Consider the following 23,633-nt stretch of genomic DNA (forward strand, 5'->3'; position numbering starts at 1 on the left):
GCCGTCCCTTTACCTGCGAACATCTGCCTCCAATCAGCTTTCAAAAGTTCTTGGCCTAATACCGTCAAAATTGGCCTTTCTCCTATTTAGAACTTCAACTTTTAGATCTGGTCTATCCTTTTCCCTCATTATTTTAAAACGAGTAGAATTATGGTCGCTGGCCCCAAAGTGCTCCCCCACTGACACCTCAGTCACCTGCCCTGCCTTATTTCCCAAGAGTAGGTCAGGTTTTGCACCTTCTCTCGTAGGTACATCCACATTCTGAATCTGAAAATTGTCTTGTACACACTTAAGAAATTCCTCTCCATCTAAACTTTTAACACTATGGCAGTCCCAGTCTATGTTTGGAAAGTTAAAATCCCCTATCATAACTACCCTATTATTCTTACAAATAGTTGAGATCTCCTTACAAGTTGGTTTCTCAATTTCCCTCTGACTGTTGGGGTATCTATAATACAATCCCAGTAAGGTGATCATCCCTTTTTTATTTCTCAGTTCCACCCAAATAACTTCCCTGGATGTATTTCCAGGAATATCCACCCTCAGCACAGCTGTAATGCTATCCCTTATCAAAAATGCCACTCCCCCTCCTCTCTTGCCTCCCTTTCTATCCTTCCTGTAGCATTTGTATCCTGGAACATTCAGCTGCCAGTCCTATCCACCCCTGAGGTATGTTTCCGTAATTGCTATGATATCCCAGTCCCATGTTCCTAACCATGCCCTGAGTTCATCTGCCTTCCCTGTTAGGCCCCTTGCATTGAAATAAATGCAGTTCAATTTATTTGTCCTACCTTGTCCCTGCCTGCCCTGACTGTTTGACTCGCTTCTGTTCTCAGCTGTACCCGTCTCAGATCGATCTCTTTCCTCACTATCTCTCTTGTTCCCATCCCCCCGCCTTATTAGTTTAAATCCATCCAAGCAGTTCTAGCAAATTTCCCTGCCAGTATATTAGTTCCCTTCTGATTTTGGCGCAATCCGTCCTTCTTGTACAGGTCACTTCTATCCCAAAAGAGATTCCAATGATCCAAAAATGTGAATCCTTCTCCCATACACCAGCTCCTCAGCCATGCATTCATCTGCTCTATCCTCCTATTCTTGCCCTCACTAGCTCGTAGCACTGGGAGTAATCCAGATATTACTACCCTTGAGGACCTCCTTTTTAAATTTCTGCCTAACTCTCTGTAATCTCCCTTCAGAATCTCAACCTTTTCCCTTCCAATGTCGTCGGTTCCAATGTGGATAATGACCTCCTGCTGGCCCCTCTCCCCCGTGAGAACATTCTGCACCCTCTCTGAGACATCCTTGATCCTGGCACCAGGGACACAACACACCATTCTGCTTTTTCTCTGCTGGCCACAGAAACGCCTGTCTGTATCTCTGACTTCAGAATCCCCAAGCACAATTGACCTCTTGGAAGCTGACATACCCCTTGTTGCATTAGAGCCAATCTCAATACCAGAAATTTGGCTGTTCGTGCTACATTCCCCTGAGAATCTATCACCCCCTACATTTTCCAAAACAGCACACCTGTTTGAAATGGGTATATCCACAAAAGACTCCTGCACTAGCTGCCTCCCTCTCTTACCCTTCCTGGAGTTAACCCATCTATGTGATTGTATCTGAGACTTTCCCCTCTTCCTGTAACTGCCATCCATCACATACTGTTGCTGTTGCAAATTCCTCATTGCTTCTATCGGTCTCTTCAACCGATCCACTCGATCTGATAAGATTCGTATCCAATAGCATTTATGGCAGATATAATCCGCAGTAACCCTTAAACTCTCTTTAAACTCCCACATCTGACAAAAAGTACCTATCACTGCAAAGGCCATTTTTGCTCCTTCACAATCTACAGACTCAGAAAATAACACCGTCTTATTCCTCTACAAACACTGCCCTGGGTTAAATCAATAGCTATGGCTTATATTTTAAGTTTAATCAAGAGGCTTATCTCCAAAAACATATAATCAAGAAAGAATCCACTATACTCACTACTGCAGCCTTTCTCTTGGACAGACTTAAAACTACAATTAACTTATCTGATTCTGTGCTGTGAACTTCACCCAACAGTTCCTCCAAGATTAGTTGTGAATTTCATTGTTTGTTAAGTTTCCCAGATGCACTCCGATGTCCAGTGATACACAAATTCAAACAGCAAAGGTGGTAACCGTGCAGGTTCTGAAGGGACTGAGGAAGCTGAAGGGGGATAAATCACCCAGACTGGTAGGACTGAACTCCAGGGTGCTGAAGGAGATAGCTGAGGAGGTTATGGAGGCATGATCATGAACTTTCAGGGATCACTGGAGTCAGGGAGGGTCCCCGCGGACTGGAAAATGGCTAATGCAACACCTATTCTTGAGATCTGCTAGCAGCCTGATGTTCCCAGTCCACCTGAGTATTGAAGTCCCCATGACTATTGTAATAGTGCCTTTCTTACATGCCTCTACTACCTCTCACTTGGAAGTACAAGAATTCATTAGTTGGGAAACCCTGTAACCTCAAAACTAGATAAAGCCAATCCAGAAGATCACAAAGTATTAAGCTAAAAAAAATGTTTTACTGAAGGTAAAAGAACAGTGAAGGTAGTGAAATGGGCTTTTCAAATTGAGTGGCACGGTGGCACAATGGTTAGCACTGCTACCTCACAGCGCCAGAGACCCGGGTTCAATTCCCGTTTCAGGCAACTGTCTGTGTGGAGTTTGCACATTCTCCCTCCGTCTGTGTGAGTTTGCTCCGGTTTCCTCCCACAGTCCAAAAATGTGCAGGCTAGGTGAATTGGGCATGCTAAATTGCCTGTAGTGTCAGGTGTAGGTGAAGGTGTCTGGGTGGGCTCCTCTTCGGAGGGTCGGTGTGGACTTGTTCGGCCGAAGGGCCTTTATCCACACTGTAAGTAATCTAAATCAGTCAATACATAATCTTCCATGATAAAACCCGAAAGGAATATACAGTTACAAATTTAAATACACATTATTACGATGTTGACTCTAATACAAAGGTGAAGTTTAGTCCAATATAATTGCTTTGCTTCCAAAATGAATGAAAACAAAGCTAGTCCAGAGCACCGTACTAATCTTGATTTCTTTTCTGGTACCTGCTATTCCACCTTCTTGATTGACAGATAAAGAATTAAGGAACTGTGAGGATCTTAACTCACATTATTCAACCATGTGGTTTGCCTGTTCTCGCAATCAAGAAATAGAAATAAGTTAAACTAGGGTTGCTCACCATCCCTCCTGCACCTCACAAGTGTTCAGTGTATTACCGTCAGTCTGTTCCCAATCCCATTCCTTCGTCAAGTGTAGTCATGTGGAGTCACATGATAATAATGTACTAAAATTACCATGGTTACTGTTAAGTATAGTCACATAATATTGCATTAATCAGTCAATCTACACGATTATGTTATTATAATGAAATTAAATTGATTATGAAATGTTAATTTTCCCACTAATCCTACACTGACTGGGAGAATCTGTTCCCATTGAAGGAAGAGTTGAAAACCAGAGGACACTGATTTAAATGAACTGGCCAAAAGTGTAATGTCTGCACGAGTTTTGCTTTTAAGCAGCATTTGTTAATCAATGTTTCTGCACTTCAAAAGTTGTTAATGGGTTCTTAAACAGTTTTGATGCCTTGGTAAGGTATTATGTAATGGTAAAGAGGCGATGGCCTAATGGTATTATTGCTAGACTATTAGTCCAGAGACCCTGGGAACCTGGGCTCGAATCCTATCATCGCAGATAGTGGAATTTGAATTCAATGAATATCTGAAGTTAATGGTCTATTGATAACCATGAATCCATTGTCAATTGTTGGGGGGAAAAACCCATTTGATTCACTAATATCCTTTAAGGAAAGAAAATGCCATCCTTACCTGGTTTGGCCTACATGTGACTCCAGACCCACAGCGATGTGATTGACTCTTAACTGCCCTCTGGGCAATTAGGGATGGGCAATAAATGCTGGCCTAAACAGTGGTGCCATCATCCCTTGGATTTTTTTTCCCTGCTAGGAGACTCTGAGAGCTTTTACAGGAACAGAGCGAGTCCTTACGCAGTAAAGTACTGGCCTTAACTTTCGGCAGCAGGTTCAATGAGTAGTAAATGAATAAATGCAAAAGAATCTTGACATTCCTAGGAAGTGGAAAATTGAGACCTACTTTCTTAAAACAGAGTGACACAAATTATTCACTGACTTATGTTTGATTCTCAATTCACACAAACTGTCTCTCTTTGCACGGCTATTGTACAATTCACACACTAGCAATGTCAAGCACCATTGACACCTACCCCATGGATTATTACTTTATAAGCTTAATGTTAGTCATGATTCCAAAGGGATTTTTAATCAACTGCTTACCTTGATACGTAAATCACTAAGGAAAGAAAAAGAATAAAATTTAAATAGATTGAAGTTTTAATTTGTAAAGTTGCCTGATGTCAGAATTGTATTTAGAATGTTATTAAAAGAGCTGCATAATATTTTTACTGTCATATTTAATACAACAATGTATCTGTAGCCATAGCCTCTTTATTGAATTAAATTGTTAGTAATTCAGATACGCATGTATCTTCAAAACGATAAGACACTAACACACCCATCTCAAGGGCCAGTTTGTGAATACTGCTCAGGTATTCAGGTTCAGCTGCATATATAAAGAAACCATGGGGCAAAACTAATCACCAAATTAACAGTGGGTTTAATGATACTTAACCTTATCTATAGGTAAAATATTCAGCAACATGTGGTGAGGGATGGGTACCCTGGAAGTTGTGAATCACTGCAAGCTTTGTACTGCTGCAGGTTTAGCCTTGCAAAGCCCAGCATCCCAGGCGTGTGAAGACATTGATGCATTAACCACCCAGTGAACTCACACCAGAAACTGGTACTCAGCAGCAGAAGAACCATTTTAAGAATGAGATTTAAATTCCTGTAAAGATGTTCAGTCTCTCCAGCCCAGGAAGGAGACAAGAAAACTTGGAGTTCCCTTCAGTCAGTAAATTGTCCTCGCAGATTGTCAAAGTTTAAAACATAACATATTTTTAAAAATCTTATTACTCCCATTTGTATTCTTTTTCCCTACCTTTCCAATCTTTCCAGCCCTAATGAAAGTATTCCGATACAAGATCATTGACCTAAAATGTTAACACCCATTCTCTCTCCACAGATGCTGAGTATTAATAACATTGCTTTTGTTTCTTACTTGCACTTTATTTCACTTTCTAGAGTTGATTTCACTTGAATTCACACAATTTCCTTTTCTGCGATTCCTTGTTTTCATTCTCTTGTCTGAATCATTAGACCACAATGGCTAAGTTGGCACAAGCTGTTGGATTCCAACCCCCTTCCCATTAGTGTTGTAGTTTTTTGTTTGCTGCTCTCGCAATGCAGTTTCCTGTGCATCGACTTACAGGACAAAAACTCTTTGAGCTGAGGGTTCAGGAGAAAAATAATTTAACTCCCAGAGCACTCTGTGAGTCACAAGCTTTGCCCAACAGGTTGAATGGACAACAAAACATTCAATGACGGAAGGACAGTTTGTTGTCATGGTGACATGACCCAACATTTATCTCCTATCTAATACCAACAAATATTGGTCACTCATCTCTACTTTCATTATTCATTCTTGGGATGTGAGCATTACTGGCTGAGCCAACATTTATTGCCTGTCCTTAGTTACCCTTTGAGAAAGTGCTTTATTGAACCGCTGCAATCCATGTAATGTAGGTGAACCCGCAATGGCCTTAGGGAGGGAATTTCAGGATTTTGACCCAGTGACACTGAAGGGATCAGCCAATTATATTTCTAAGTCAGAATGGTATGTGCAATTGTGTCAAAGTTTGCTTTTTGCTGATGATTATTATGTGAAAGCTTTTAGAAACATAGAAACATAGAAGATAGAAGCAGAAGGAGGCCATTTGGCCCTTCGAGTCTACTCCACCCTTCATCATGATCATGGCTGATCAACCAACCCAATAGCATAATCCTACTTTCTGTCCATAACCTTTGATCCCAATCACCCCAAATGCTATATCTAGCCACCTCTTGATCTTTCATGATCTTTAATTTCATTAAAGCCATTACATAAGTGCTGGCTTCGGTCATTGAAGTACGTGTGAAGTATTTTATAAGTAGGAGTGAACGTTCAGGAATAGGCCACTCTGCCTATCAAGATTGTTCTATCTTTAAGTAGGGGCATGGTCCTAACTCCAACACCCCAACCTAGCTCTGTAACCTCAAGTAACTGCGCACAGCACTAACCAATCAGTTCAGAAATTTTCATTGACCCCCGCCAGTCTCAAAGTCTTTTTGAGGGAGGGATTTTGAGATTTCTGTTGTCCCTTTGGGAAGGGGTTATTGCTCTCTCAGTGGCCAGAGTGTAAATTTGTTATGTCTTCTTGCCCTTGGCTTCTTCCACCAGAGGAAATAATGCACTTTCTTTGGTGTGAAACTAGATCAGGAAGCATGGTACAATGTCTCATGTCTGGATCAGCTATTTGCAGAAATCCACACTCTCACTATTTCGTACTAATGAACTACTTTAGCTGATACAGCTTTGGTGAGACAGTTGGAAACATTAACAGCACTTTCTGTCCTGAAGGATTTAGCTCTGATCATTTCATCAAAGTCCAATTGTACTTCGGTCTATTACTTTAGAGAATTAGCTGCCCTTTCCCAAAGTCCAGGGACATCATTAAAAGGAACTTAAAAGTGCCCTTTAAAAAAGAGCAGAATACGCTTTCAAGTCTGCTTTTGTTCTTAATAATGACATATTTATTTAAGTGTAATTGGAGGGGAAGGATAAGACTTGGGACCACTCACATTAAAAAGACAAGACTTTTGTCTGAGGAAAATTAGTTCACAGTCTGTGCTAATTAATATTGTAGAAGTAAAAAAGGCTGCTAGTTAGGAACAGGATGTAATAAGAAATATATAAGAAAGTGCACACTTCGTTATGCGGATAATGTCAGCTCCATTCAATGGAGGAGGATGGTTTGATCTACAAGTAAGTAAGACTTAATGAGAGTTTTCAATCAATGCAGAACAAATTGGGAAACATCAACTGGTTTAGTGTCAGAGTTGGCAAATGTATGACTTCTTCATAACTCAGTATCTAAGGGAGCTGGGTTCAAGTTGACCTGATATTTGCTAATGAGCCAGACGAACTGTGCATGAAATAGAACTCATGGTGCTCCTGGGACTCAGGGACCACAAAATGAGTCGGTTTAACTCAAACTGGGACCCAATTAAACCTAAGGCAGGAAAGAAGCAAGGTTTAGTTTTAATAAAGCTGGTGGCACAAGCACAGTACATCCTCCACATGTAGTGGCAGCTCTGATGGGGGAAATAGACTGGAGAGGAAAGGATTTATCCAATATCCCAATATCCCAATATCCTATCTTTAAATTGAATTGGCTTTCAATTAAAACAAATAATTAAATTTAAACAAATAACTAAACAGGTAGTTTTGGTTTTATCTATTTCCATTAAAACTGCAGTATACCCTGCTCAGACTGGGAGACCAATACACATTGGATGACAGCAGGACATGCTTGCTCTCTCAGTCAAGGGGAGGTTTTGAATTCTCTGTCGTTGTTTGAATTCTCTGTCCCACTTGTGCTGCATCCTCAGCCTCTGACACAGTTTCCAATCGAGTTCCATGTCAATCAGGACCAGCATCTTTCAACTGGGCACCTTACAGGCTCCTGGACTCAACACTCAAAGACAATTTTCGATCAAACCGTAGGTGCCGTCTTTTCCAAATGACAGAAGTTGGTGATAACTTTGCTTTCCCTGTTCACGTCCCCCCCCCCCGGCCCTGGCAGTATTCCTTTCCTGGTCCGATTACTGACCCTCTTGTCTACACTATCATCCTTTTGGGTTTAATTTAATTTCTCCTCTCTTCCAGACTACCATAGACCTTCCCTTTTGCTCTTTCCCTCCCCCCAAACTTCTCCCTCTCTCTGTTCCAAAACCTATTATGGAGTTGTAGAATTCTACAATATGGAGACAAGCCCTTCAGCCCAAACTGGCTTATGCCGACCAAAATGTCCATCCACACTAACCTCATTTCCCTACACTTGGCCTATACCCTTCAAAATCTTTGCTATCCATGTAGTTGTATTATTAATGTACCCGCCTCAACCACTTCCACTGGCAGCTCATTCCATAGTGTCCCACTCTCTGTGTAAAAAAGTTCCCTCAAGTTCCCTTTTATTTTTTCCCCTCTAACCTTAATCTGATGCTCTGTAATCCGCAATTCTCCAACCCTGGGAAAAAGGCTGAGGGCATTCTCCCTATCCATGCCTCTTATAATCTTATACACCTCTATAAGGTACCCCCTCAGTCTCCTACACTCTAAAGAAAAGTCCTAGTTCGTCCAACCTCTCCCTATAAAACCATCCCTACTATGTGTTGAACAATTTCTAACTTTGATGAAAAGTCGCTGATATTAATTTTGTTTCTTTCTCCATCTGCTGAGTATTCCCAGCATTTTCTACTTTTGCTAAGGCATTCGCACACTCCTGTATAGGTATAATAGTTATTAGCTGACCTCGTGCCTCTATACCTCCCTGTGAAACCAAGGCATCCAAGAGCAATTCAAGAGAATCCAATCATATTTCCTTACAGAGAAATGCAGATCCTGCTAAAGATGGAGCAGCCTTTAATGACAGGACTATCACCAAGAGATAATGGTTATTCTTCCTCAGAATCATTGAACAAGCATCAGATGAGCACACACTCGAACAATCAAACAAACAAGGATTAAGAGGAGGTCACATTGACCTTCCAACCTGCGCCACCATTTCTTAAAATCAGAAACAAGAACAGAAATTGCTGCAAAATCTCAGCAGGTCTGGCAGCATCTGTGGTGGCAGAAACAGAGTGAATGCTTCAGGCTCATTCAGAACTCTTTTTTTTTATTCAATAAGATGATGGCCGATCTGATTTTAACATCAACTCTACAATTATGCACATCCCGATAAGCTTTCATTCCCTGAGGAATGAAGAGTTGATCGACTTCTGCCTTAAACATATCGACAGACTCTGCACCCACCACCTGGTGAGGAAGGGAATTCCAAAGACTCTGAGAAAAGATGTGGAGGAGCCGGTGTTGGACTGGGGTGGACAAAGTTAAGAATCACACAACGCCAGGTCATAGTGCAACAGGTTTAATTGGAAGCACTAGCTTTCAGAGCGCTGCTCCTTCATCAGTTAATCTTGAGTCAGACTGGTTCTGTTTCCAAAGTGGAATGTATAAAATGTTACATGGATTGACTGCCTGTATTCACTGATCCGGGGCAGGGCAGGGGATCGAGAGAGACAGAGAGAGAGAGAGTGTGCGCATGTGTCTGTGAGTGTGTGTGTGGGTCTGTGCACATGTCTCTGCATGTGCGCACGCGTGTGTGTCCATGTATGCGTGTGTCTGTGTTTGTGCGCGCGCATGTGTATGTCTGTGTGTGTGTCTGTGCGCATGTGTGTCTGTGTGTGGGTGTGTGTCTGTGTGTGTGCGTGCATGTGAGGGACAGAGAGAGTGTGAGGGTGAGCAGGTGAGGGAGAGAGAGACTGTGTGTGTGCATGCATGTGTGTGTCCGTATGAGTATGAGTGTGCGTGAGAATGTGTGTATGCTTGGCAGAGTATGTGTTTAAGTGTGATGGAGTATAAGCCTGTTAAGAGGGTGCATGCATGGGTGTGACTGAGGTGTGTGTGTGCGTGCGTGCGTGCGTGTGTGTGTGTGTGTACTGCAGTGGGTCACCTGTAGTGTGACATGAACCCAAGGTCCCGGTTGAGGCCATCCCCATGGGGACCGAACTTGGCTCTCAGCCTCTGCTCGGCCATTCTGCGTGTTGCCTGTCCCGAAGTCCGCCTTGGAGGACGGTCACCTAAAGATCCGAGGCCGAATGTCCCGGACCAACTGGGAGGGTACACCCTGCCTGGTGATTGCTGCACAGTGTCCATTCATCCATTATCGTAGCGTCTGCTCGGTCTCCCCAATGTACGATGCCTTGGGGCATCCTTGCTGCAGCATGAGACAGGCAACGTTGGCCAAGTCACATGATTACCTGCCACATACACGGAGGGTGGTGTCCCCATGTGTAATGGCAGTGTTCGTGTTGACACTCTGACATGTTTTACAGTGGCTGCCATGACAGGGTTGTATGGTGCTGTGGTCAATGCTGGTCAGTTCACTGTGAACAATGGTCTGTTTAAGGTGCTGGTCAGTTCACTGTGAACAATGGTCTGTTTAAGGTTTGGTGGTTGTTTAAAGGTGAGAGGTGGAGGTGTAGGGAAGGTCTTGGCGAGGTGCTCATCCTCATCGATAATGTGCTGCAGGTTGCGAAGAACATGGTGTAGTTTCTCCCCTCCCGGGAAGTACGAGACAGTGGAGGGTACCCTATCCATCGCAGTACCATGTCTGTCACCTGAGGAGATCTTTATGGTTTCTCACGGTGGCGTGTTGGAACTGACGGTCGATGAGTTGAGCATTGTACCCTTTCCTTATGAAGGCGTCCTTCAGCACCTTCAGGTGTTCATCACTTTCCTCCTCATCTGAACAGATCCTGTGTACGGGTCGGGCTTGTCCGTAGGGGGATGGCTGTTTTAATATATTGTGGTGGAAGTTGGAGAAGTGTAGCACCGTGAGGTTATCCGTGGGTTTGCGGTAGAGTGAGGTACTGTGGTGCCCATCCTTGATGGAGATGCGTGTGTCCGAGAAATTAGACAGATACTAAAGAGTAGTCCATGGTAAGTCTGATGGTGGGATGAAACTTAAGGAATTCAATGACTCCTCGCCATGGGTCCAGAGGAAGAAAATATCATCAGTGTCCCAGGTGTTGGTTGGAGATCCTGTGTAGAGAAGAAGTCTTGTTCAAACCTGTGCATGAAGGTGTTGGCACATTGGGTTGCAAATTTGGTCCCCATGGCTGTTCTGTGTGTGTCTGGATGAAGAACAGGTTATCAAAGGTGAAAACGTTATGGTTGAAGTTAAAGCGAATCAGTTGTAGAATGGTGCTCGGAGATTAGCAGATGTTGGTACTGAGTACTTGGGCTGTAGCACTTATACTGTCATCGTGGGGGTTGCTGGAGTCTATACAAGGGGTGTAGAGTACCGAAATATCCACTGTGTCAAGGAATGTTCCCAGTTCGACTCGTCCTTGAGTTTCTGTAAGAAATCTGTAGTGTCGCGACAGAAGCTGGGGGTCATGGATACCACCATTACGTGTGGGGACACCACCCACCATGTTTACGGCAGGTCCCCATGTGACTCGGCCAACGTTGTCTATCTCATACGCTGCGGGCAAAGATGCCTCGAGGCATGGTACATTGGCGAGGCCAAGCAGACACTACAATAACGGATGAATGGACACTGCACAACAATCACCAGGCAGGAGTGTTCCCTCCCAGTCGGGGAACACATCAGCAATCCGAGACATTCAGCCTCGGATCTTTGGGTGACCATCCCCTAAGGCAGACTTCAGGATACGCAACAACGCAGAGAGTACCGAACCAAGTTTAGGACCCATGAGGATGCACTCTCTCACACACACTCACACACAAGCACACATACACACACACCCTCTTACATACTCACGCAGATCCTCTCTCATACACATCCTCTCTCTTAGACACATGCACACACGTATATCCCCTCACTCACACCCAAGCATGCACCCTCTCACAGGCTTATACTGTGTCACACTTATACACACACTCTACCAAGCACGCACATATGCAAACACACACTTTCTTTTGCGCACCCACATGCACACGCTCACTTGCACACACTCTCACTCTCTCTCTCTCCCTCACATACACACACACTCTCTCTCTCGCCCCCTCACACACACACATACGTCTTTGGGGTGAATTTGTATTTGCAGATACATTCTATTTTTGCTCAAAAAGCACACAACCTGCAGGCAGTCAATCCATGTAACATTTTATACATTCCAATTTGGAAACAGAATCAGACTGACTTAAGATTGGATACAGACAGACTCTAACCCCACACTTTTAATGTATTGCTTGAGCTAAAATGTCACTTTTTTTATAAAACCTTAAGTTATCTCTTGAAAGAAGTTCTGGGATTTACATATAAATGAACTGAAACCTGCAACCCATTCTAAAAGATGGAAGACTTAACAGCAATCTAGGTTTGTTCTATATGCCATGTCAATTGCTTAACACTGTAATCATTTGCTATAAATTCTGTGGCCCATGATCCTGCCCCACTAGTTAACAGATGAAGGAGCAGCGCTCCGAAAGCTAGTGCTTCCATAGAAACCCGTAAGACTATAACCTGGTGTTGTGAGATTTTTTAACCCTGAGAAAAGAATGTTTCCTCCTTTCTATTTTAAATGGGCACGGGAGGATCACACAGACACGGGAGGATCACACAGACACGGGAGGATCACACGGACACGGGAAGATCACACGGACACGGGAGGATTACACGGACATGGGAGGATCACACGGACACGGGAGGATTACACGGACACGGGAGGATCACATGGACACGGGAGGATCACACGGACACGGGAGGATTACACAGACACGGGAGGATCACACGGACACGGGAGGATTACATGGACATGGGAGGATCACACGGACATGGGAGGATCACACGGACACGGGAGGATTACACGGACACGGGAGGATTACACAGACATGGGAGGATCACACGGACATGGGAGGATCACACGGACACGGGAGGATCACACGGACACGGGAGGATCACACAGACACGGGAAGATTACATGGACACGGGAAGAACACACAGACACGGGAGGATCACACGGACACGGGAGGATCATACGGACATGGGAGGATCACACGGACATGGGAGGATCACACGGACACGGGAGGATTACACGGACACGGGAGGATTACACAGACATGGGAGGATCACACGGACATGGGAGGATCACACGGACATGGGAGGATCACACGGACATGGGAGGATCACACGGACATGGGAGGATCACACGGACATGGGAGGATCACACGGACATGGGAGGATCACACGGACATGGGAGGATCACACGGACATGGGAGGATCACACGGACATGGGAGGATCACACGGACACGGGAGGATCACACGGACATGGGAGGATCACACGGACACGGGAGGATCACACGGACATGGGAGGATCACACGGACATGGGAGGATCACACGGACATGGGAGGATCACACGGACATGGGAGGATCACACGGACATGGGAGGATCACACGGACATGGGAGGATCACACGGACATGGGAGGATCACACGGACATGGGAGGATCACACGGACATGGGAGGATCACACGGACATGGGAGGATCACACGGACATGGGAGGATCACACGGACATGGGAGGATCACACGGACATGGGAGGATCACACAGACATGGGAGGATCACACAGACATTCTTGCTAAGAGTTTGGCAGTAACCTTTGTTACTGGCTTTGCCCAGTGCAGTTAGTTTTAATCATCCTCTGGTCCATTCTGGAGCAGGCAGGAGTTGGACTTCTTACCTTGAGAAAGGGACACTACCACTGCACCAGAAGAGCCCTGTGTGGCTCAGTGTGGGTTGGATCAAGTGGTGAAAATGGATTTGTGTGGCTGCTGCCCTCAGTACAGCTAGATTGTGGTGGCTTCCATGTGGATTGGGCTGACCCTGAGGCTCCATGCAGATAGGGCTGACCCTGAGGCTCCATGCGGATAGGGCTGACCCTGAGGCTCCATGTGGATTGGGCTGACCCTGAGACTCCAGGTGGATTGGGCTGACCCTGAGACTCCAGGTGGATAGGGCTGACCCTGAGGCTCCAGGCGGATAGGGCTGACCCTGAGGCTCCATGCGGATAGGGCTGACCCTGAGGCTCCATGTGGATTGGGCTGACCCTGAGGCTCCATGTGGATTGGGCTGACCCTGAGGCTCCATGCGGATTGGGCTGACCCTGAGGCTCCATGCGGATAGGGCTGACCCTGAGGCTCCAGGCGGATAGGGCTGACCCTGAGGCTCCATGCGGATAGGGCTGACCCTGAGGCTCCATGTGGATTGAGCTGACCCTGAGGCTCCATGCGGATAGGGCTGACCCTGAGGCTCCATGCGGATAGGGCTGACCCTGAGGCTCCATGTGGATAGGGCTGACCCTGAGGCTCCATGCGGATAGGGCTGACCCTGAGGCTCCATGCGGATTGGGCTGACCCTGAGGCTCTATGCAGATAGGGCTGACCCTTAAGGCTCTCTAACAGGTTTGGAAAGTGAACATTCATTCCTGCACATTTGACATTCCTGAGGGAGCCCACAGCTGCAGTTCAGTGGAACGTTAAATTACAAGAACCCGCTTTGCAATAATGCTGAGGTGCTACAGGCAGCAGTCGAAAGCTGATGCATTTTGATCTGGATACAAGTTGGAAATCTGTTGACAGGTTGCTGCCTTAAACGTTGGCAGTATTCATCATTTTGCTGATTCTTGTGTCCAGCTTTGAACTCCCTTTGCAAGTAGAGAATTTGCTGCTATTTTTCACTCATCTGTTCATTTCCAATAATATTTCCAATGTAAAGGGTTCAAGTGAGGGATTTCTAAAGCTGCTTTTGTTTGAATCTATTGAGGTGGCTACACTCCCGAAGGCGCTGTGAAACTTGACTAGATTTACATCACCTTCCTGAATATTGGCCATGGCTCTGTTGGTGCTCAAACAATTAATGCTTTCAAAAAAAGTGGAGATGTGGGATATTGCATGAGCTCTTTGGAGAAGAGTCACCACAAGAGCAATGGGTCGAATGGCCTCCTTCAGAGCTGTCCATTCCTCTGATGCTTTTATCTTTTTGCCAGGATCCTGTTGTCTCTCAGTTCAGCCATGACCCAATTTATTGACAAAGTGAGCTATGAAGTATGGTTTGTGGAGCACTATGGGTTATAGGTTATCAGTAAAGGGAGGTGGGGCCAGAGTGCTTAGGGTGGCTAGGCTAGTGGCCCAGAGGGGAGTGGATTAGAAAGGGTAATAGTGAAGAAGAGTGGGGAAGGTAGTGGAGAGGGTGACTGGGAGGAAATGGGATTTGGAACAATGAGATCAGGCGTTGATGATCGTGCGGGGGGGAGGCGAATGATCAATCTTTTCTTATTCAATCGTGGGATGTGGGTGTCACTGACTGGGCCCAGCATTTATTGCCTGTTTCGAGTTGCTCCTTGAGAAGATGGGGGTGAGCTACCTTCTTGAACCGCTGCAGTCCATGTTCTGTAGGTAGACCCACAATGCCCTTAGTGAGGGAATTCCAGGATACTGACCCAGGGACAGTGAAGGAACGGCGACATATTTCCAAGTCAGGATGGTGAGTGCACAAACTCGCAGAATGGATCAGGGAACATCTCCGGTCTGTATGCAGCAACCAACCCCACCTTTCTGTAGCCATCCATGTCAACTTCCCATCTCACTTCCTCCATGACATGTCCGTTCTGGTCCTCCTCCACTGCTTCCATAAGGCCACCCTCAAACTGGAGGAGGAACACCTCCCTTCCACCTCCAAAACTACAACCAACATTGAATTCCAAACTTCTCCTTTCCCCACCCCATTCCGGGTCCAAACCTCCCAACTCGGCTCTGCCCTCTTGACCTGACCTACCTGTCCACCTTCCTCCCCACCTATCCGCTCCACCCTTCCTACTGACCTATCGCAATCATCTCCTACCTTCACCCACCTATCACCATCCCACCCATCTTTCCCCCAGCTTCACCTCCTCCCCCTATTTAATTCTCAGCCCACTTCCACCTCCCCAGACCTGATGAAGGGTTAAGTCCGAAACATCGACTCTCCTGCTCTTCGCATGCTGCCTGACTTGTTGTGTTTTTTCCATCGCCGCACTTTATCGACTCACACGTCTCCAGCATCTGCAGTCCTCACTGGGGACTTGAAGGGGGTGGTGTTCCCATGTATCTATTGCCCCTGTCCTTCTAGATAAAAGGTGGCTATGGGTTTGGAAGGTGCTGTCTGAGGATCTTTGGTAAATTTCCTCAGTGCATATTGTAGATGGTACACACTGCTGCTACTGAGCGTTGATGGTGGAGGGAGTGGATGTTGGTGGATGTGGGGCCAATCAAGCGGGGGCTGCTTTGTCCTGGTTGGTGTTGAGCTTCTTGAGTGTTGTTGGAGCTGCCCCCCATCCAGGGGCAAGTGGGGAGTACTCCATCTGATCACGAGGGGTTGATTAGGAGAGTGATTATAGCGAGGTGTAATTAGGAGGAGAGGTGATTTGGTCCAATTTGTTGCTCACATAGTCTCACCTCTGTGGAGAACAGGCATCTCATGCTTTTGGGGAAATGATGGCTTCACACACCGCTGATGATGATGATGTTGTGATATGTTTGCCAGGCAGGAGAAGCTGTGGGCACAGCCATGCGATTTTGACCAATGTTGTAGTGAGAGAAGTTAAAAGTCACACAACACCAGGTTATAGTCCAACAGGTTTAATTGGAAGCACACTAGTTTCGGAGCACTATCACCTGATGAAGGAGCGTCGCTCCGAAAGCTAGTGCTTCCAATTAAACCTGTTGGACTATAACCTGGTGTTGTGTGATTTTTAACTTTGTACACCCCAGTCCAACACCAGTATCTCCAAGTAGTGAGAGAAATAGAGGAAGCAGGAAAATATACCGCATTTTGTTTCAAAATCAATCTTTCCTTCACAATTGGTGTGAATGAATCTTAAAGGGTGTGTCTGTTTGCTGTCCGGCTTTTTTTCCTCTTTAATTTATTTATTTAATTTAATTAAATTAAATTAATTAAGTTGTTGGAGATTGGAGGTGTAGTGGACAGCAAAGAGGATTACCTCAAACGATAACAGGATCTCGATCAGATGGGCCAATGGGCTGAGAAGTAGCAGATGGAGTTTAATTCAGATAAATGTGAGATACTTCATTTGGGAAAGCAAATCTTTGTAGGACTTATACATTTAATGGTAAGGTCCTGGGGAGTGTTGCTGAACAAAGAGACCTTGGAGTGCAGGTTCATAGCTCTTTGAAATTGCAGGTAGATAGGATAGAAGGATGTTGCCAGGGTTGGAGGATCTGAACTACAGGGAGAGGCTGAACAGGCTGGGGCTGTTTTCCCTGGAGCGTTGGAGGCTGAGGGGTGACCTAATAGAGGTTTACAAAATTATGAAGGGCATGCATAGGATAAATTGGCAAAGTCTTTTCCCTGGGGTTGGGGAGTCCAGAACTAGAGCGCATAGGTTTAGGGTGAGAGGGGAAAGATATAAAAGAGACCTACTGGGCAACTTTTTCGCGCAGAGGGTGGTGTGTGTAAGGAATGAGCTGCCAGAGGATGTGGTGGAGGCTGGTACAATTGCAACATTTAAGAGGCATTTGGATGGGTATATGAATAGGAAGGGTTTGGAGGGACATGGACTGGGTGCTGGCAGGTGGGACTAGATTGTGCTGGGATATCTGGTCAGTATGGACGGGTTGGACCGAAGGGTCTGTTTCCATGCTGTACATCTCTATGACTATGACTTAATTGTCAAACAGAACTGACCCTTACTGGTGTTCTGCACTCGCCTATTGTAATCAAAGTGGATTTGCTAGCGTTTCCCAAACTGTCTCGTTCTTTAATCAGACTGCGACGCCCTGCCTTCTCATTGCTTCTGGTCCTGAGCAGCTTTTACATTCATTTTGAAGCAGAAAGAATGAGAAATCCAAAACTCCAGAGAACAGGGGACTCTGGAAATCAGAAACATAGACAAAAATTGCTGGAGAAACTCAGCAGGTCTGGCAGCATCTGTGAAGAGAGAGTTAAGATAGGTCACGGGATCCGAAATGTTAACTCTGTTTTCTGTGCATAGATGCTGCCAGATTTGCTGAGTTTCTCCAGTAATTTCTTATTTTGTTTCAGGAATCCAAACCTATTCTTGATCTTCAGTGATAAATAACTTCCAGTGAAGGTATTGTTGATGTCTTGGCCAAGGCTATCTCTTGTTAGCAGCTGCTGTAACTCACCATTACTCATTCTAAACTGGAGTTCCTTTATTAATGAAAATAAAGAGGTGCGGTTTCACCATAAGAAGCAAGTCTGCGTGGTTCCAAGGTCTGTGTACTCTCTCAGCAAATTCTATCAACATCATCTTTAGCGATTGGACAATCTCTTGGAACAGACTTGGGGATTTGAAAACCAAAGATGACCTTTCCATGTTGGGCTTCTGTGAACTGCTTAAATGTAGTTTCAAATCTGCCCATCAGTCTCAATTTCTCATGGAAGCATACAGCACGGAAGGAGGCCATTTGGCCCACACATCTCTGCTAGCTCTCTAAAAGAGTTATCTAATTAGTCCAGCTTCCCTGCTCTTTTCCCATATTCCTGCAAAGGTTTTTTTTTTCCTTATTAAGGACTGACTCCATTTGCTAGATTGATTACTCAGAGGGTTTTCCGAGAAGACAAATTGAACAGTTTAGGCCTAAACTCTCTGGAGCTTAGAAGAATGAGAGGGGATCTAATGGAGGTGTATAAGATGCTGTAGGAGATTGAGAAAGTAGACATAGAGGGGATGGTTCCTCTTGTGAGGCAAACTAGAATCAGATGTTGTAGTTTTAGGATAAGGGGCAGCAGATTAAAAACAGAGACCAGGAGGCATTACTTTTCTCAATGGGTCGTGAATCTTTGGAGTTTCCATGAGTGCGGTGGATGCTGGGACACTGAATAAATTTACAGGGGAGATGGACAGATTTTTAATTAAGAATGGGTTGAAGGGTTATGTAGAGTGGGCAGGAAAGTGGAGTTGTGACCAACAAGAGATCAGCCATGATCAGAGCAAATGGTGAGACAGGCTCAAGGGGCTGAATGGCCTCCTCCTGTTCCTAGTCCTTAGGTTCTAATTCCCTTACAAAAGCTACAATTGAACATGCTTCCACCACCCTTACTGGAAGCACCTTCCACGTGGGCAGATAAAACGAAATATTCTCTCGAGGGAGAAAAGAATAGAGGGATTGATTCTGAGGTTGATTAGAGTTAAGCTGAGGGAGCACTGTGTGGGATTTCATCCTTGATTTCCTCACCTGGATGTACTGGATGAAATATTCCAATTCCTGTCTAATTATTGACAAGCTCAGCTTTGTCCTTATGATGAGGAATAAAACAGAACAGCACATAATTCTGATACAGAGCAGAATCACAGGCACAATATTAACTCCTTTCCTGCATTCCACCCCACAATGGGTGGAAGGAAGTTGGGAAATTGGAGCTGAGGGGGGGGGGGGGGGGGAGGACGGGTATGTTAATACACCAAAAAACATGAAATACAACCCTAACCCCAGGTACACAAACATGTTAAATGCTAAAAGTCACACAACACCAGGTTATAGTCCAACAGGTTTCATTGGAAGCTCCTTCATCAGGTGGTTGTCATCAGGTGAAGGAGCGACTGTCCGAAAGCTACTGCTTCCAATGAAACCTGTTGGACTATAACCTGGTGTTGTGTCATTTTTAACTTTGTCCACCCCAGCTCAACACCAGCATCTCCAAATCATGTTAAATGCTGGCAGCTAGAGAGGTTCCCAAATATTGGAAAGGAAGGCCACTCATTGGCATGCTTATCCTGAGCTCTTACAGTGTAGTTTTACATTTAACAGACTCTGGTCTCCATTCCCAGGGATTCCAGTAGATGGGCAGTTAGGAAAAGTTAGGAAGGACAGGATGATGGAGGCTTTGAAAAGCAGAGTAAGGATTTCACAATTGAAGTGTTGCCTATAGTGTAAAAGCAGGAGCAGGAAACTGAGTTTGATGATCAGCCATGATCATACTGAACAGAGAGGCAGGCTTGAAGGGCTGAATGGCCTACTCCTATGCTTTCTATGTGTCTACGTTTCTAATCAGGAGGTGATATATTTCATTGAGCACTGGGGTAATTAATGGGTACGTGGGACTTGATTTGGATTAGGAAGTGATGACCTCATGGCCTTAGTGCTGCGCTGTTAATCCAGAGACCCAGGTAACGTTCTGGGGGACCCAGGTTTAAATCCTGCCACCACAGATAGTGGAATTTAAATTCAATAAAAATCTGAAATTAAGAGTCTAATGATGCCCATGAATTCACTGCTGATTGTCGGGAAAAACCCATCTGTTTCATTAATGTCCTTTAGGGAGAGAAATCTGCTATCTTATGTGGTCTGGCCTACATGTGACTCCAGCTCCACAGTTGACTTTTAACTACCCTCTGGACATTATCTACAGGCAATAAATACTGCCTAACCAGCAATGTTCTCATCTGGTGAATGAATAAAGGGAAATAAAAGGACATGGAGCAACAGAATTTGTAAATGAACCCCTTTCTTTCTGTATTTGTAGTACAGGGAGCTCATTGCTCCTAAATTCCCATTCACTTTGACTTGTTTTTGAAGCATTCTCTTGAAGCAATATTTGAGGTTCATAATTGTAAGGCAGTTGGTAAGAAGAGTAACATAGAATTCAAGAGAAATTGTTAAACTGTGGTGAGGATAAGGATTCTGTTGTACTGCAGAATGATTGAAGTGTGTGGCACCGGTGCACTTAAGATTAGATTAGATTCCCTACAGTGTGGCAACAGGCCCTTCGGCCCAACACGTCCACACCAACCCTCTGAAGAGTAACCCAGCCAGACCCATTCCCTCTGACTAATGCACCTAACATTATGGGCAATTTAGCATGGCCAATTCACTTGGCCTGCACGAGGAAACCCACGCAGACACGGGGAGAATGTGTAAACTTCACACAGACAGTTACCCAAGGCTGGAATCGAACATGGGACCCTGGTGCTGTGAGGCAGCAGTGCTAACCACTGAGCCACCATGCCGCCCCAGGGAAGCATGTTAAAGGATGAAGAGAGGAAAAGGCTGATGAAGTGAAATAGAAAAGAGATGTGTGAAAGTCCAAGTGCAGCTCAAATGCCTGGTGTTGGATTCGAGGGGCTGAATGGCCTATTTGTGTGTTGTGCATTCCATGTAAAACTGTATCAGGAAAGCATAAACCCACATGTCATTGGGAGAGAGAACAGTCAGACTGCAGTCGATTGAAAGTCAAAATCAATCCTGACAGCATTTCAGTAATTGACTGCAAAGAATTATTACTTGAGCCAGCTCACCGTTCTGTTACAAGCCTCCAAAGAAAGTTTTTATTTTATCTTTTCCACTCATCTTTCAAATGGAAGGCACTGTTATCAGCTGAGGGATGAATCTATAGCTGGCACACTGTTATTTATTTGTTCCTGTAGTCTGTCTCAGAACTTAGGTTTCATCTCAAACCTTAACTTGTCAAGTAATTACACTGTCATTTGAGCAGGCCTTAATTTATCACCTTCTGTCCCAGTGTTTATTGAGGATGCACATTCTGTGATAACGTTCAGGCATCAACTCGTGTTGGGGATAGAGTGAGTTTTTTTCCAGGAGTACGTGGGGGTCACTGCATATTAGCTCCCAGTTACTTCAATAGAAGAAATGAAGTGAGGGATTGCAAACGGCACATTTTAATGCTTCGATTGGAGCTCATTCTGGTGATTGTTTTGGTGTCACTGAAGGATTAGAAGGATAAATAAATTAAGCACTACTAAAGAGGCACCTCCTGGTTTCAAGTCCAGGATTAACAGATGTTGCCAGACCATTTGAGTGGCTGTGTTAGCTCTGTCATGTTGAGGCCACACACTCTCTCCTCTGAGTCAGACAGTATCACTCTGGAAGTAGGAGAGAGTGAGGACTGCAGATGCTGCAGAGTCAGAGTCCAAAAGTGTGGCACTGGAAAAGCACAGCCGGTCAGGCAGCATCTGAGGAGCAGGAGAGTCGATTTTCAGGCATCATGATGTCCCATACTTTTTGGCTGAGTCTCACTCTGGAAGCTGGAGCATAAAACATGGGCAGGTGCTCCCAGTGCAGTTCTGAGGGAGTGCTGCACTGCAGGAGGTGCTGCCACTTGGATGTTTTGTTACACTGAGGCTTCTCTGAACCTTTTTGGTTGGCTGTGAGTGAATGTGCAACCACCATTTGGCATTTTAAAAATGAAAATGGCTTTTCCCAATGTCATGGCCAATATTTATCCTCAACCAACATTTTAAAAATGGATGATACTATCAATATAACCACAGGTTATGGAAGGTCACTGGACCTGAAACATTAACTTTGATTTCTCTTCACAGATGCTGCCAGACTTGCTGAGCTTTACCAGCAATTTCTGCTTTTGTTTCTGATTTACAGTATCTGCAGTTCTTTCAGCATTGTTTCGGTGATGCTGATCGTGGGAGGTTGCTGTATAGAAATGGGTAGCTGGGTTTCTTCCATCACTGTGGTGTTTACACTTCAAGAATACTGACATTAGCGGTCAAACACTTTGGGACATCCTGCGAAAGGCACTATCAAAATGCAGGTATTTTAATCTTCCTCATTGTCATGTGTGAAGCGGTCAGGCCCTGGGCTGTACTAACCATTCACCACACAGCGATAAGCTAACCACAATGTTATGGACTCAGTGAAAATGCATCATGATGTCCCAGACTGATCGGGAAGCTCAATGACCTTTGGTTTCACTGTGAAAACTCAGGCAGTCAATCAGTCATGGTTAACAGGTCAATAGCACAGATTTATGTGATATTAAAACATAAAATTATGCAGATGCTACCATGAAAAGCTAATCAAAAGCACAAATCATTCAGAAAGCTATTTCCCAACTGGGAAGGATGTTAATTTATGTCATTGTACTTATCCCATCAATAGCTTAAAAAGGACTAATATAACAAATAGTGTATACTCTCAAAGCTGCTGTTCCTCACAATTGCCTTGTCATTAAGTTCTCTAGTCGGATTGTAAAGGGATAATTTTACTGGGTTTGTACAGTTAGAAACAGGAAGACTTGCACCAAAATATCATCTTCCACAATCTCTGGTTGTCCCAAATTGCTTTCCGGGATTTTGTGAAGTGTCATCATTGAAAAGATCAGTTTTAGGAGGATGTAATTTGCCTATTAAGTTCTACACTTGCCTTTTGAATTTTTTGCTGCTTGCAAGGTAGCAGTCGGGGGATGGAATGGGTATTGTACGGACAAAACATCAATCCAGACGGGGTTGTAACACCAGGCTTCAACTCATAATTGATTCAACCACTTTGGAAAAATGTGGGATGTCGCTTGTATACTTCCACTTCATTTCAGATCACTGAAGCCAATGAAAGTCAACACAGGAAAAAAGGTAAAGCCAACTTAGGAAGTAAACCCCAAAGAACTGCGGATGCTGTAAATCAGAAACAAAAACAGAAATTACTGGAAAAGCTCAGCAGCATCTTGAGAGAGAAATCAGGATCAAGGTTTCGGTGACTTCCTCAGGAATGTTAACTCTGATTTCTCTCTACAAATGCTTCCAGACCTGCTAAGTTTTTCCAGCAATTTCTGCTTTTGTTTCAAAGTCAACTTAAGCCACATTTTCATTAGAGAAAATGACTAGCGGTGGTCTAACCTGAGGGTCACCACATCTCATGTGAAGCGAGAGCTTGAGAAGGAGACTCCTACATGGTAACCTCAGCTGGTGTGGGAATTGAACCCAGACTGGTGGTAATACTCAACAGCCATCCAGCCACCTGAGCTAACCAACCTCCAACATGCAATGCAAAACAAAATACTACAAAAAAAACCTGGATTGTTA

The sequence above is a fragment of the Chiloscyllium plagiosum genome, chromosome 25 (genome assembly GCF_004010195.1).
Source record: "Chiloscyllium plagiosum isolate BGI_BamShark_2017 chromosome 25, ASM401019v2, whole genome shotgun sequence".
NCBI lineage: Eukaryota > Metazoa > Chordata > Chondrichthyes > Orectolobiformes > Hemiscylliidae > Chiloscyllium > Chiloscyllium plagiosum.